The sequence below is a fragment of the Aythya marila genome (genome assembly GCF_965140915.1).
Source record: "Aythya marila genome assembly, chromosome: 2".
Lineage (NCBI taxonomy): Eukaryota > Metazoa > Chordata > Aves > Anseriformes > Anatidae > Aythya > Aythya marila.
Genome location: NC_139043.1, coordinates 138,935,190 through 138,948,864, shown reverse-complemented (window position 1 = coordinate 138,948,864; position 13,675 = coordinate 138,935,190).

Sequence of the window (13,675 nt, the reverse complement as noted above, 5' to 3'; positions counted from 1 at the left end):
AGCATTGTCCAAACACTCTCTTGAACTCCAGCAGGCTCGGTGCTGTGACCACTGCCCTGTGGAGCCTGTCCCAGTGCCTGACCACCCTCTGGGTGCAGAACCTTTCCCTAACCCCCAGCCTGACCCTCCCCTGTCCCAGCTCCATGCTGTCCCCTCGGGTCCTGTCGCTGTCCCCAGAGAGCAGAGCTCAGTGCCTGCCCCTCTGCTCCCCTCGTGAGGGAGCTGCAGGCCGCCATGAGGCCTCCCCTCACCCTGCTCTGCTCGGGGCTGAACAAACCAAAGGACCTCAGCTGCTCCTTAAATGTCTTGCCCTCTAGACCCTTTACCATCTTTGTGGCACTCCTTTGGACACTCTCTAACATTTTTATGTACTTTTTATTCTGTGGTGCCCAAAACTGCACACAGTGCTCGAGGTGAGGCTGCACCATGTCTGCAGACATAAGAATTATTTCTTCAAGAAATCTGGTCAATAATATGCTTTGTATGTCAAGGTTGTTCCTAAATCAAATGTGTATACCATTCTTAAGACTTATCAGGTAGCCACTATTAGGGAAAAAAAGCAAATTCCTTTTGAAGTAGAATGGGGCAGTCACTTCTGAAACTCGGCCTCTTCCTGTCTTGTGGCCCTGTAGAACTGCTCACATGTTCCTTCCTGGGGACATTGCTCAGTCCCTTCATGGGACTGAAGTGTTGCCAGAAGCCGAGTCTAGCAGCTGTGTGAAAGGCAATGAGCTCCTGGGGGGGGACGGTCTGTGTCTCTGAACCCTGGCTAAAATGTCTTCTTGCTCTGCCCTCCCCAGGCTAGCACTCTCCTCTGTCTGTTTCAACTGAGGCCACTTCCATTGTGGCATGAGTTACAGTGCCTGCAGTGACAGGACAGAACTAAAATTCAGCGAAACTGTTCCAAAGCAAGGTAAGGGAGGGTGCATTGCTTTTTATGCTGTTTTGATACCCCTCCTCCCTTCATTAAAATACTTGAGAGAAAACAGGATATATGATTGCTGCCAATTGAGAAAAACATTCACAGAAAGCTGAGGGTATATTTTAAACAAATTGAGTATCATATGTGTTTATATGTATGAAAGCGTGCGCAGAAGATGAGGAGAGAAATGAGCCATATGGCAGTGGGTTACCAACGGCTGCACTGCTTAGGGAAATTAATAACTCTGAGCATTGATATATATGAGCCTGCTGGGGTTCAGATGTTCATGTTCTGGTGCTTCAAGAAACTAGGTGAATCAATAAACAAATACTTGAAAGACAAAAAACAAGCCAGCATCCAGCTGAAGATATCTGAAAATAAGCCCTTAAAAAAACTTTTTTAAAAAAATAAATCTGCACTTCTACTAAGATTCTGAAATATGCTGTCTTTAGCTACTTAGAAAGCATCTGTTTTCTGATGTTTGCTGATATTTTCTCACTCAAAGTATTCTATTAACATCAATATAACTTCTGTAATTACTGAAGCAGAATTGAAGATACCTTTAAAGCCAGCAGTCTTAACCATGGACTCCAAAATACATGCTTTTTTCCTTCATAAAAGAGAGAAATGTATTTATACAATACTTCATTTATATATACTTCCTCTTCCTTCCTCTGTCTTTTATTTGGCAGAAATATAGTCCTTTAGAAAATAAATGTTCTGTAAGCCCCGTAAAAAACATGAAGTTTGAAGCAAAGCTGTCAGCAACTTTTTCTTCACCGATCCACAGCAGCAGCAGGGTGTCTAAGGATCATTTAGGTTGGATTTGGGCATTCTTCTAACAACACTTTGGTTTCCTCTTTGAGCCCGAAGAAGTAGATTGAAAACTTGATTCTCTCTTTGACCTAAAGTACTCCATGTTGGCTGCTTTCCACAGACTCCTGTGAAGAGTTAGCCTCACCATGCACCTTATGAGGGATATAGCTGACTCTGCTGTCGAGGCTTATATTCTCCCTGGCGTAAAAGTTGAAATTCGTTGTTATAGCACCTGGATGGGAGCTGTATGAGGAACACGATGTCTTCATAACAGACCATAAGTGGCCTGGCAAAACTGTGTGATAGCATGCTGGTTTTCTCTTCAGCCAAGGCCTGCTTGCCCTAACCTGCATGAATCAGACTTTTTAATGTTGTAATTTCCTAGAAAGAAAATAAATATAAATAGTTAACAGTGCCACATTGTTTATTTAGATTTATAAATATAAATTTATATTATGAATATAAGGCAATATAAAAATCACTTTATATTCATATGAGAGTAGTATCACTTGATTTATAAGGAAGTAAGACAATCAGATTGTAGTTAAATAAAATTAACTGACAGCTAGCAGCATTCAGTGTCTCCATTAACTCAAACAAGCAGCTTTAGTAAGTGCATTGATGAGCTATCAGTGAAATTAGTTTTCACATGTAGCATAAGCCAAGTGGATGGAGTGACACAGTGGGGGTCTCTCCTGGCCCCAGGCTGCCCTGCAAGGTGATGCAGAGGCTGCCTGAGGCTGTCTGAGGGCTGGCACCTGGTTTGAAAGCCAACCGAGAGGCACATCAACTAGCTTCTGTTGTACCTCTGAAAACAGACTACGATTTATAAACTCTTGTCTCTGCCTATCAACATCTCTCTTCAAAAAAGTAAATGTGAGTAAAGCCAATGAAAAGAAGGTGTCATGTGCTTTTATGTGTTTATTTTCTGACAAAGACATAACCCTGGCTGCCCAAAGTCCAAGGCAATTCATTTATTTGATCCCTTTGTAGAGAAAACTAGTAAAACAAAGCAATATGCTGATAAGAGGTTTATATTTTTAACTCCTTTAGTTTTACATAGCTTGTAGTTTCTAATTTATAGTTGATCCTTTTAGTTACAGAAGGATTTAAAGAAATAAACCAGTGTTACATTCATGTATTCCTTGACTTTTTTTTTTTTTTTTTCTTTAACCTGTTTCCCATTTTCTGTGAATCTCTGTGTTTAAACCCTGGGAATGGTTCTCCAGCTTTTGCTACCACTTCTAAGGTTACTCTGTGTCTTTGTTCAAACTGGGCACCAGAACATTAAGTTTTTACATTTTTACACAGTTTTTATGAGAGAATGGATTACTTTCTATAACTCTTATATATTAGGAGGTAATGTTTTTATTTTCAGAAAAATCTTGTCCTAGTGAACAGAACTACTGTGTGACTATACTGAAATGCACAGGAAGAGAGCAAAAGGCCATAGATTTGTAGTGTTAAACTGCAGGTCTGATGTGCTCTGCGGTGGCAGGAACTGATAAAACTTTGACTAATAAAACTTTTATAGTATCTGACTTTCTATGTAAAATTTTGCTCCAGTTTTACTATAAATTAAAGTATCCTGGTCTCCAGAAAATCTCATATTGTGAACCAGACCTGTGGCCATGTTATAATATATTTCAAGCTTAAAAACCTGTTACCTAAGTGAGATCATGGCAATGTCCTGTTTTGAAAGCTAGAACAACTGATGCATATTAGAAGCAGCCTGCTGGTTCTGCTTGCTGTTTTTACTGAACACACCCTGACTGTATATACTAATATGTATAATTTCTCTACCCCTCCATTCCAGGCAGGATAAGAAAAGCTTAGCTTACCACTAAGGCTATGTACTAATATACTTCAAGATCCTGATTGTTTTGGGTAATTGTGAAATGCCTTCTTTTGGTCATATTCATTGCAGATAATCTCCCTAAATTTCCCTAAGTCTTTGGTGTACATGATGAGCACTTATTACAAGAACAGGTCTGTGTTTACTAAGCACATTGTGTTGGTTGAGGTACTCTCTGCTACCCCACAGACCTAAGAAAGCAGAAGACACACATGAAGTCTTGGGCTAAGCAAAATGCATTTCTTCTTAGCTGCCAGGCAGAGAAGGACCTGGGAGTGATGGTGGATAGTCGGCTGAATATGAGCCAGCAGTGTGCTCAGGTGGCCAAGAAGGCCAACGGCATCCTGGCTTGCATAAGAAACAGTGTGACCAGCAGGGCTAGGGAGGTGATCGTCCCCCTGTACTCAGCTCTGGTGAGGCCGCACCTCGAGTACTGTGTTCAGTTTTGGGCCCCTCGCTACAAGAAGGACATCGAGGTGCTTGAGCGGGTGCAGAGAAGGGCGACAAAGCTGGTGAGGGGCCTGGAGAACAAGTCCTACGAGGAGCGGCTGAGGGAGCTGGGCTTGTTCAGCCTGGAGAAGAGGAGGCTCAGGGGCGACCTTATCGCTCTCTATAGGTACCTCAAGGGAGGCTGTAGAGAGGTGGGGGTTCGTCTGTTCTCCCATGTGCCTGGTGACAGGACGAGGGGGAATGGGCTTAAGTTGAGCCAGGGGAGTTTTAGGTTAGATGTTAGGAAGAACTTCTTTACTGAAAGGGTTGTGAGGCACTGGAACAGGCTGCCCAGGGAAGTGGTGGAGTCACCATCCCTGGAAGTCTTCAAAAGACGTTTAGATGTAGAGCTTAGGGATATGGTTTAGTGGGGACTGCTAGTGTTAGGTCAGAGGTTGGGCTCGATGATCTTGAGGTCTCTTCCAACCTAGAAATTCTGTGATTCTGTGATTCTGGTACAAATCCATTGCTCTGAGAAATGGCTGATGTGATCGTCACCTACTCATCTTGTCTGTTTCTCCTTTGACTGCCAAACAATCTGTTATTCTGCACATACTGCTCATCCCACAAACCTTTCACCTTCAGTGGGCCAGTTGGCTCAGCTCAGTTGCATTCTTGTCTCTCTCCTGTGTCTCCAAAACAGCTTATTTCTTTCTGATCCACTCCTATTCTTCCCTGCAGCCGCTGTGCCCTCTGAAGCACAATTCTCCCGAGCCTCAAGGCCCTCACTGCACTTTCCCAGTCCTTGTGTGACAAGAGGGACAAAAGACCACTATAGCTTGTTCACTGGGTGAATACTGGGTCTAAGTTTACGTTAGAATAGGTTAGGTTCACAAGTGCTTTTTTACACATGTAAATGATCTGGCTTTTTAATATTTTGGTTTCCCCCTCAGGATATGGGATGCATTTATCTGCAGATGAAACAGTTATGCATATCCACCATAATTCTATTTGTATTCTTTTCTATCAACTTCTTAGTTGATCTGTCTGCAATCAGCATTTTTAGTAATCACCCTGTCCAGATGTAATTTCCTGGATTATGGTTGGGACCTTAATTTTTCTGCCCATGACATTACTGGTCAGCTTCATTTTTTTGAACTGCTTTGTTGACCCTGAAGCCCAGGATGTTAATAATCCAGTTATCTCCACAGCAAACTGTAAAGACTCAAAATCCATTAGGAGTCTGTCAGGTTAGCAGTGTGAAAATACAGGTCAAAATTCAAATCGAGCTGAGAGTTTTATCAGTTGTGTGGTTAAACTACAGGATTTATTGGTTTGTATTTATGCATAGCTGTTTATTTATGATACTTACTGATAAATAAGAAATAGGCATGTTACTTGACAATTTTTTTCCATTTGCTTTTTTTTTTTTTTTTTTTGTCCTTTTTTTTCAGGCTTTAAACAAACGCACATGGAACTGTGACAAGTTTTCACTGCTGGTATGGGTGGAAAGAAGGGGAAAAAAAAGCCATACACCTGTTTGGCTATATCATATTAAATTGTATTAGGTGGGATTTTTCCCTTGGGCTCAAATATGACTGACACGGGATTACAAAATGGTCCCAAAGGGGATTGCTGATGTTTCCTCTTTTTCAGGTTGCTCTGGTGTTGACTTAGATGAGCAACGCTTATGTGCTAGTGTGTCAGCTGGTGAAATGGTAGGAGTTGCCATTTCCCTGACATATGCTGGCTCAGACACACCTGGCACAGGTTTTTGTGTTTTTGTGCCAGATTATGGCACTTCGCAGGTGCTAAAATTTCTCTTTCCTGGAAAGGGTTCAACCTTATTTATTTATAGATGGATTTAGTTGCTCTAGGAGAAGGCAAAAGGAGAACTGAGGAACAGGATACAAGCCAGCATCACTAACAGATGAGCTCTGGAGTTCATCACTGCAGGCATATGTGAAAGAAACAGGAAGGGCTGTTTGACAAATGCCATGAAAAGTACATTAGTGGTTTGCTTTCTCAATAAATTACATTTAAAAAGCTAATCGATTTACAGTATTAAACATTTCTTAGTGAAACAGTTGTTCTTGTGGAGAATACCCAATTCCACCATAACTGAAGATATACTAAATTTAGGTTATGCACAGGGACTGGAGACTTTCTTTCTACCCCATCTGGCTCTCCTTTTGGGGTTTAAAGTTAATTAAGTGTTTCTTTCTGGTAACTCCTCTCATTCAGTAGCTGAAGAGAAGTTGGTGTTCTACTAAAAAGACCTGGAACCTCTCATCTAAGGTATGAATAGTGCTTTAAAACCTCCTTGCATTTAGTTTCAAAGCTGAAAATACAGTTCTTCCGTAAGGTTTTTTCTTTCAGCACATAGGACTCCACACACAAATCTGGCCCGTGAGTATTGCTGTTTGCTGCGGATCCTGGGACATCCCTGCCTTCTCCACTCTGTCCTCTGACACCCTCACCTCGACCAGAAAGTGGATTCACCCAGAGGGAAAACTTTCAGATAAGAGAGAGTTTTCTTTTTCTGCTGTCAGAGCAAAACAAAATATTAAAAATAGTCAAAATTGAGACATAACTTTTCATGCATCTTTACTGCACATACCAACTCACTGGAGCTCACTAGAAAGACCTGAGGGGAGAAAGATAAAAGACCAATCCAAACCTAAGAAGAAGCACAAAAGAGAGAAGACCTTTTATGTCCTAGAAGTATCACAACTGTAGGGATAAAACCCATCAGTCTTCTTTTTGTGACTCTTGGAAAGGCTCAAGTTGACAGTTTTTCTCTTGTTACATCAAAAAATATGGATCTTAGTAAGCTGGTTTATTCTCTTCTTTCTTTTCATCTTTTTCTCCCCCAAAAAGAAACTTGGCTTGTTTTCTGTGGTGTGCTCAGTGACACAAAGACTACACCTAGTGCTGTGCATACTAGCTATTCATTTTCTGTAACAGCAATCTTTGATCCTGTGGCATGACATGGCTTTTGAGTACCATTTGCAAATTATTGCTCATTGAATTTTTGGGAGATAAATATTTTTCTGGAAGAGTAGAGGACACTTCCAGCTGAATTTAAAGATGTACGTTCTTACTGAATGAAAACTTAGTTTACATTTGCCTTTTTTTTGTTGTGGTTTTATCCTGCTGGGCAGCTGAACTCCACCATCTTCTCACCCACCTCTTCTCAGAGGAAGAGGGAGAGAAAATACAATGGAACAGGCTCAAGGGTTGAGATAAGGACAGAGAGATCACTAATTATTTTCACGTCCAAAACAGACTCAGCATAGGGAGATTAATATAATTTATTGCCTATGATCAGCAGAATAGAACAGTAAGAAACTAAAAGCAAACCAAAATCACCTTCTCCCTCAACTACCTTCTTTAACCTCCTCCTCCTAAGAGGTGCAGGGGAACAGGGAATGGGGGCTGCAGTCAGTCCCTAACAGTTCATCTCTACCTCTCCTTCACGGTCCCTCTCTGCCTCTGCTCCCCATGGGGTCCCTCCCACGGGATGCCGTCCTTCCAGAACTGAGCCTGCGGGGGCTGCCCACAGGCAGTAGCTCTTCAAGCACTGCTCCCACACGGCTCCATCCCACGGGGTCCATCCTCCAGGAGCAAACTGCTCCAGCACGGGTCCCCCATGGGTGGGTGGCAGCTCCCCCCAGCCCCCCTGCTGCTGCGTGGGCTCCTCTCCACAGGCTGCAGCTCTGGCCCGGGACCTGCTCCTGCGGGGGCTCTCCATGGGCCGCAGCCTCCTCCAGGCCACATCCACCTGCTCCACTGGGGGCTCCTCCACCCATGGGGGGGCTGCAGCGTGGAGATCTGCTCCATGTGGGACCCCATGGGCTGCAGGGGGACAGCCTGCTCCACCAGGGGCCTCTCCCTGCACAGGCCGCAGGGGAACTGCTGCTGCCTGCCTGGAGCACCTCCTGCCCTCCTGCTGCACTGACCTTGGGGTCTCAGGGCTGCTTCTCACTCCTCTCCCAGCTTTTTTTTTTTTTTTTTTTTCCTTTTCTTAAATCCGCTCTCCCAGAGGCCCAACCAGCATCACACACTTGCTAAGCTCTGGCAAGGAGCAGGTCTGTTTGGAGCCATCTGCAGCTGGCAGTGCTCCGACATGGGGCAGCTGCTGGGCTCTGCTCACAGAGTCCTCAACTGCAGCTCCTGCTACCAAAACCTTTCCATGTAAATCCAGTACAGTTTGCTATAGTGACTGATTTCTACCCAGTCAGCAGAAATGTTTATATTCCACCAAATAAGATTCCTGTAAATTTCATTAAAATGATTTGCTGGGAAGAGGAAAGAAACCTTAAAAATGTCACAGCTAAGGCAAAGGCATCAGTCAGAGCTTCTTTTCTTTCATACTGGTATCAGGAAGTCCCTAGAAGAATTTTTTTAGGAAACAGGACTAATTTTCTTGTTCACAATACCTGTGGAAAAACTTGTTTCCAGGAGTGTGCATATCATTGATTAAATCCTTAAAAGCAAAGGGGCACAGTTTGAGTCCAGTGTTGAATATGACCAAACTGCAGAGACAGCATGAAAATGCCTGAGGATAGAAAGGATGCTGGGTTATTGAACAATATGGATTTATACTGGAGGCAAGTTTCTAAAAAGGATGATGATGCAGATTAGCTGTAACTGGCCTTGAATATCAGCCTGTAATGTGGAAATCTTAGAAGCTCCACATTTCATAGAATAGCCTGAGGCCCAGTCTATCCTGGGAAGCTGATCTCACTGCATGGAATGTGCACCTCCTGTGTGCTGCAGCCCGGGAGGGACAGGTACAGGTTCTGTAATGCTGGGTGCAAGAAGGGGAATAACACGAGCAGAAGCACTATTATACAGATAGATTATACATCTGCGTTGTCCCCCTTGGTATATATACCAGCATGTGTGAAATGCAAGAGGATTTTCAGACTAGATACTGACTAGGGAATAGTAGTGTCTCTGCTCCGGTTAATGGCTTGGCTAAACCTAACGAAGTGGAAAAGCATACTGAAACACTTGAGCACTCTTTGTTTAGGTAGCTTGCCTTTATTTACTGACTGAGAGAGTGTTTTTTTTCAGGCTCACTTTTAGCAGTGATGACAGGAAGACATCACAAATTACACTCTAAATTATCATGACTAAAAATCTAGCCAATTAGCTAGGTCTGAAGTTAATTAAACTTCTGCCTTTTCGGGTCCTGACTAAGTTGCCTGCTATTTTTTTTTCCTTCCCTGCTGTTCATGTCTGTTTTCTGTCACTACAGTTCTGGATATTGTGTGCTTTGCCCTGCAGGTCTTTGATGATAGGCTGGTGTCCAACTGCTGAAGCCTGGTCTTTCCTGGAGCTTCACTTCACTATGCATCTCTGCTCTGTCTGGCAAATGTTTGGAGTCTGAAGTGCATATTTGCAGACCAACTGCAATTCACAAAGTTGTCTTAACACTTCCAGAGATGGCAGGAAGTCTTTCAGGAATATTTCCCCAGAGCCCAATACACTTTTAGCTACCATGGCCCAAGCAGTGTGACTTGTACTGTGGCTTGAAATGCTAAACTTGCTTCACTCCTCTGTTTTCATTCTGACCTGTGAAGGAATGCAGTGGTGAAATCAGTATAGACACAGTGCTATATGTCCAGTATTAATGCTTTCTGAGGCAGAGCTCACCCCTCCTATAGTGTGATGCTCATTGGAAAAGCTTGCTACCCTTCTGCTCCCAGACAAACACCCAGAGAACTGGCACCCAGGGGTGGGCACCAGGGCTGCAGCTTCTTTCAGCTGCCCAAAATGTGGGATCCAGCTGCTCTGCCTAACATACATGTTTGAAGGGCACCTGAGAGGCAGTTCAGCTTAAAGAGAATTAAGGCTGACTAGTAGTTGTGCTGTATCAGTTCTAAAACAGAGCTTCCCATTTTTGTAAGATATTCCTATCTTTATTATAAAGAGAATAAAGGCAGCTATTACTCATTTTATTTTATTTTATTTTATTTTATTTTATTTTATTTTATTTTATTTTATTTTATTTTATTTTATTTTATTTTATTTTATTTTATTTTATTTTATTTTATTTTATTCTTGCTAATGTTTTTACTTTCCTTGTGTAGTATGTAGGAAAGGAAGATAAATCATTTTAAGGAGAGAAGAGAGAACAGACATTTTATAGCAAAGTCCTTCTTGAAAGCAAGCTACCAGGGAAGCAATTTTCATAAATAATAGCACCAGATAACAAAATTTATTTTGAACTAAAGTTATTAAAAGTGTGTGTTTCTTTTCTCTTTCAAAGTTAAGATGTGGTGCTGCCTATCTTAGAAAATACAAGATTGCTAGGTGGTAAGTGAGAATTTTATAAAGAGGTTTATCAGCTGCTATGCAGTTAGCACTGTTAATGCCTTCCAGAGCTGAAAGACAGGGAAGCATGCCAAAGAACCAATTGTCATGCACAAATTTAACTTTAAGGCAGACAGCAAAGTCCACCTTCTGAGAAGCACACAGCAATTGAATTAGGAAATCTGAAGAACTATCATGCATCCGTTTAGAAATGTTTCTACTCCTTTCAATTGGACGTGTTTCAAAGAATAAATATTCCAGTTTTCTTAATACAGCAAGATTTGTTTTCAAGCCTCAGATCTGCAAAATTTTCTGAAATTTTAGGCAGATATTAAATTTCTCCATGCCTGTTCCCTCTGGGTGATTCCTGTTTCTGAATCCTGAATTAACATCACCTCTTCTAGGTGAGGAGAAATTTATCACTCTTGTGGGAATAAATGTGGCTACCACTTTTCAGGCAACTAGACTATTCCCTTACAAACTATATTATGCTGTTTAAACAAACAAACAAACAAACAAAAAACTTATCTTGAAATAATGCACAACTGTCACTCTTTGGGACATTTGATGGCACTTGGATTTAATGGATCCCTATTTTTCTCTGATTTGATGAAATCAGGAGCAATCAAAGCAGCCTGTAGAGTTACTACACCCTGACTATATCTATATAAAAGATCTTTACAAACTGTGCAAGAAGTTCTATTTAAAAAATGTAAAATAATCTTAATATTTTAAATCGTGGGCTTCTTGAGGCTTGTTATGCAAGCTGACAATATGAAATCAGTCTCATAAAGGTTTTGCGCTAATTAGTATGTGGATAACCACTTCCAGATTATTATTATTATTTTTTTTTTACTTTGTTAAAACCACACAGAACAGGTTTCTTTAAAGCATAACATTGATATGAATTTTTAAGCATTTAGGGCTTTCCTTGTAGTACCAGATGGGATATCTGGCAGAAAATAGCTGGAAATTGTTGACTTCTTTTTCTGGGTGTTTAATTCAGAATCCACAGGACTTCTAGTCTTTCTATTTCTATATATAGTTTCTAACAACTATTTGGGTAGCTGTTGCTGCCTTCCCATTGCCATCACAGCATTCTGGGGTCAGAGATGCACACAGGTGTGTTTGCATACACCTGACATGTCATCACAGTATATAACTGCATAATGAGAAGATGCGAGCATACATAGAAGGCAAGAAGAATAGTGAGATTCAGGAACACCTTAAGATGGACTGTCTTCTCAATAGCCTCAGGACAGTGTGCTCTTTTGGGGCTTGTTAGGTAAACACTGAAGATGAGAAAGTACTATGATGTAGGTCTGGGATGAATTAATCCAACTTTGGGGTGTAAAGGAGAACCCAAGAATGCAGAACACTCAGATGCAATGTACTAGGCAGATTAACATGACTCATGTAACAAAAGGGCTTCGTAGAGCATACTTCATGATAAAATGCTAACTGAAATGGTTAAATTTAGTGTGAATTGGATTGATCTTCCATCTCTGGAGGTGTTCAAGGCCAGGTTGGATGGGGGCTTTGGGCAACCTGGTCTGGTGGAAGGTGTCCCTTTCCATGGCAGGAGGGTGGAACTAGATAGTATTTCCCAACCCAAATCATTCTGTGACGCTATGATTTCAATTAGATTTGCAGAAGTGCTGTCTTAGGATTCTTTCTGCTAAAATAGGAGGCTCTTTTCATATTGATGGATAAAATGACTATTCATGAACCTGACACTGGGACCTGACAGCACAAATGGTGCAGACCAGCAAGTCTGGAAATCTGGGAGATAAAATAGTTGATGCTGAGTACCTGAGGTTCACACACTATATATATATATATATATTTTTTTTTATTTTATTTTTATTATTTTTTTTTTCTTCTTGTTTTTGGACTGGCATTGTTTGCAGCCTTGGATCAGCCTGAGTAGTGGTTGCAGTTCATTATGAGTTCTACTGGTTGCATTTTTCTAGGTTAGTTTTATGCAAAAGGATTTAGATTGCATTGTCCAGGATGGAAACGCCCAGGATGGAAACCATTGTGAAGACAATTGGGAGATTTGCCTCTAAAGGAATTTCTAATCCAAATTAAAACTTATTTAACGGACTATATTTGTTTCCTGAAATTGACATTAAAGTGCCTGAATTGACATCTACATTTAAGTTCCTGTGCTTTTCTCTGTCTTTTTACAGTGTAAGTGAAATGAGTAATTTACTGAAAAATCATTTATATTCACGTACAGTTTTTTCACTCCTTATTTTCTTTCTGTGCGAAAAGATCAAATAATTGTTTGTCAATGACATTTTGAACCCAAAGGAATAAACCTGACCCTGCCATATTTCTTGGTAGTTTAAATTTTGGTTAGCAGATCATCTGTCCTTATGATATTTTGTCTTTAAAAACAGTGTCATAAACTGAGGAAAAAAAGAGGATCATTCTGTTCAAAAGCTAATATAAGGGCACTCCTCCATGGTTATAGTTGGTGAAAGTTTCATTTCCAGCCCTGTGAAAATGACCTGTACTTTCAGCTGAGCTATTATGGTCCTACTTGTGTTTGTAGTATAATAGAAGTGATGTGGGGAATCACCTACTACAAACATATCAAATATGTGGGTCATGCTGCGCGCTATGTTTTAAAACTCTTATCATTGCTAGTTGTCCACTTCATGTTCTTGTCTGCATTTTTCTTAAAGTTCAGCATCCAAAATCAGACAGATTGATTTAGCTGAGGCATTCCTAATGCCACTGAGATGCTGAAAATTACTCAGTGAGGAAGAAGCTTTTTAAAAAATTTGTATCATGGACTGTTATTTTTTCTAGAATCTAATTCCTTGGCTGACTGATAAGGATATCATTCCAGGCAGTGTTAAAACTCTTCTGAATTTTAGATATAAAGGTAAGTCTTTTTTTTTTTTTTTCCTTCTGACTGAATTTTGACAAACACATAAAGACATTTGACTCCTGTTTTGTTAACCTTTCTTGATCTAAAATTTCCAATGCTGCCTTCTTCCCCTACCAAGAGATAGGCATTGTATCTGGTTTTCCCTGTTTCTCTTAGAATTTCTAACAATAGAAATTCTCAAAGATATTCAGCGACGGTTGAAACAGAGAGAAGAAGAAGTAAAAATTCTGTCTTTTAAAAATGCTAAACTGTTCCAAAGTAACCAATGACTATTCTCTAGAGAGGGATCCTTATAACTGCATTAGATTGATTTTTTTTTATTCATAATTGGTAGTTCTGCTACTTTTGTATTTATTCACAAACCCATTCCCTAGTCTGTTTTCTGAGGTTAGTGAAAGTCAAATGACACTGCCATGGGAAAAATCCT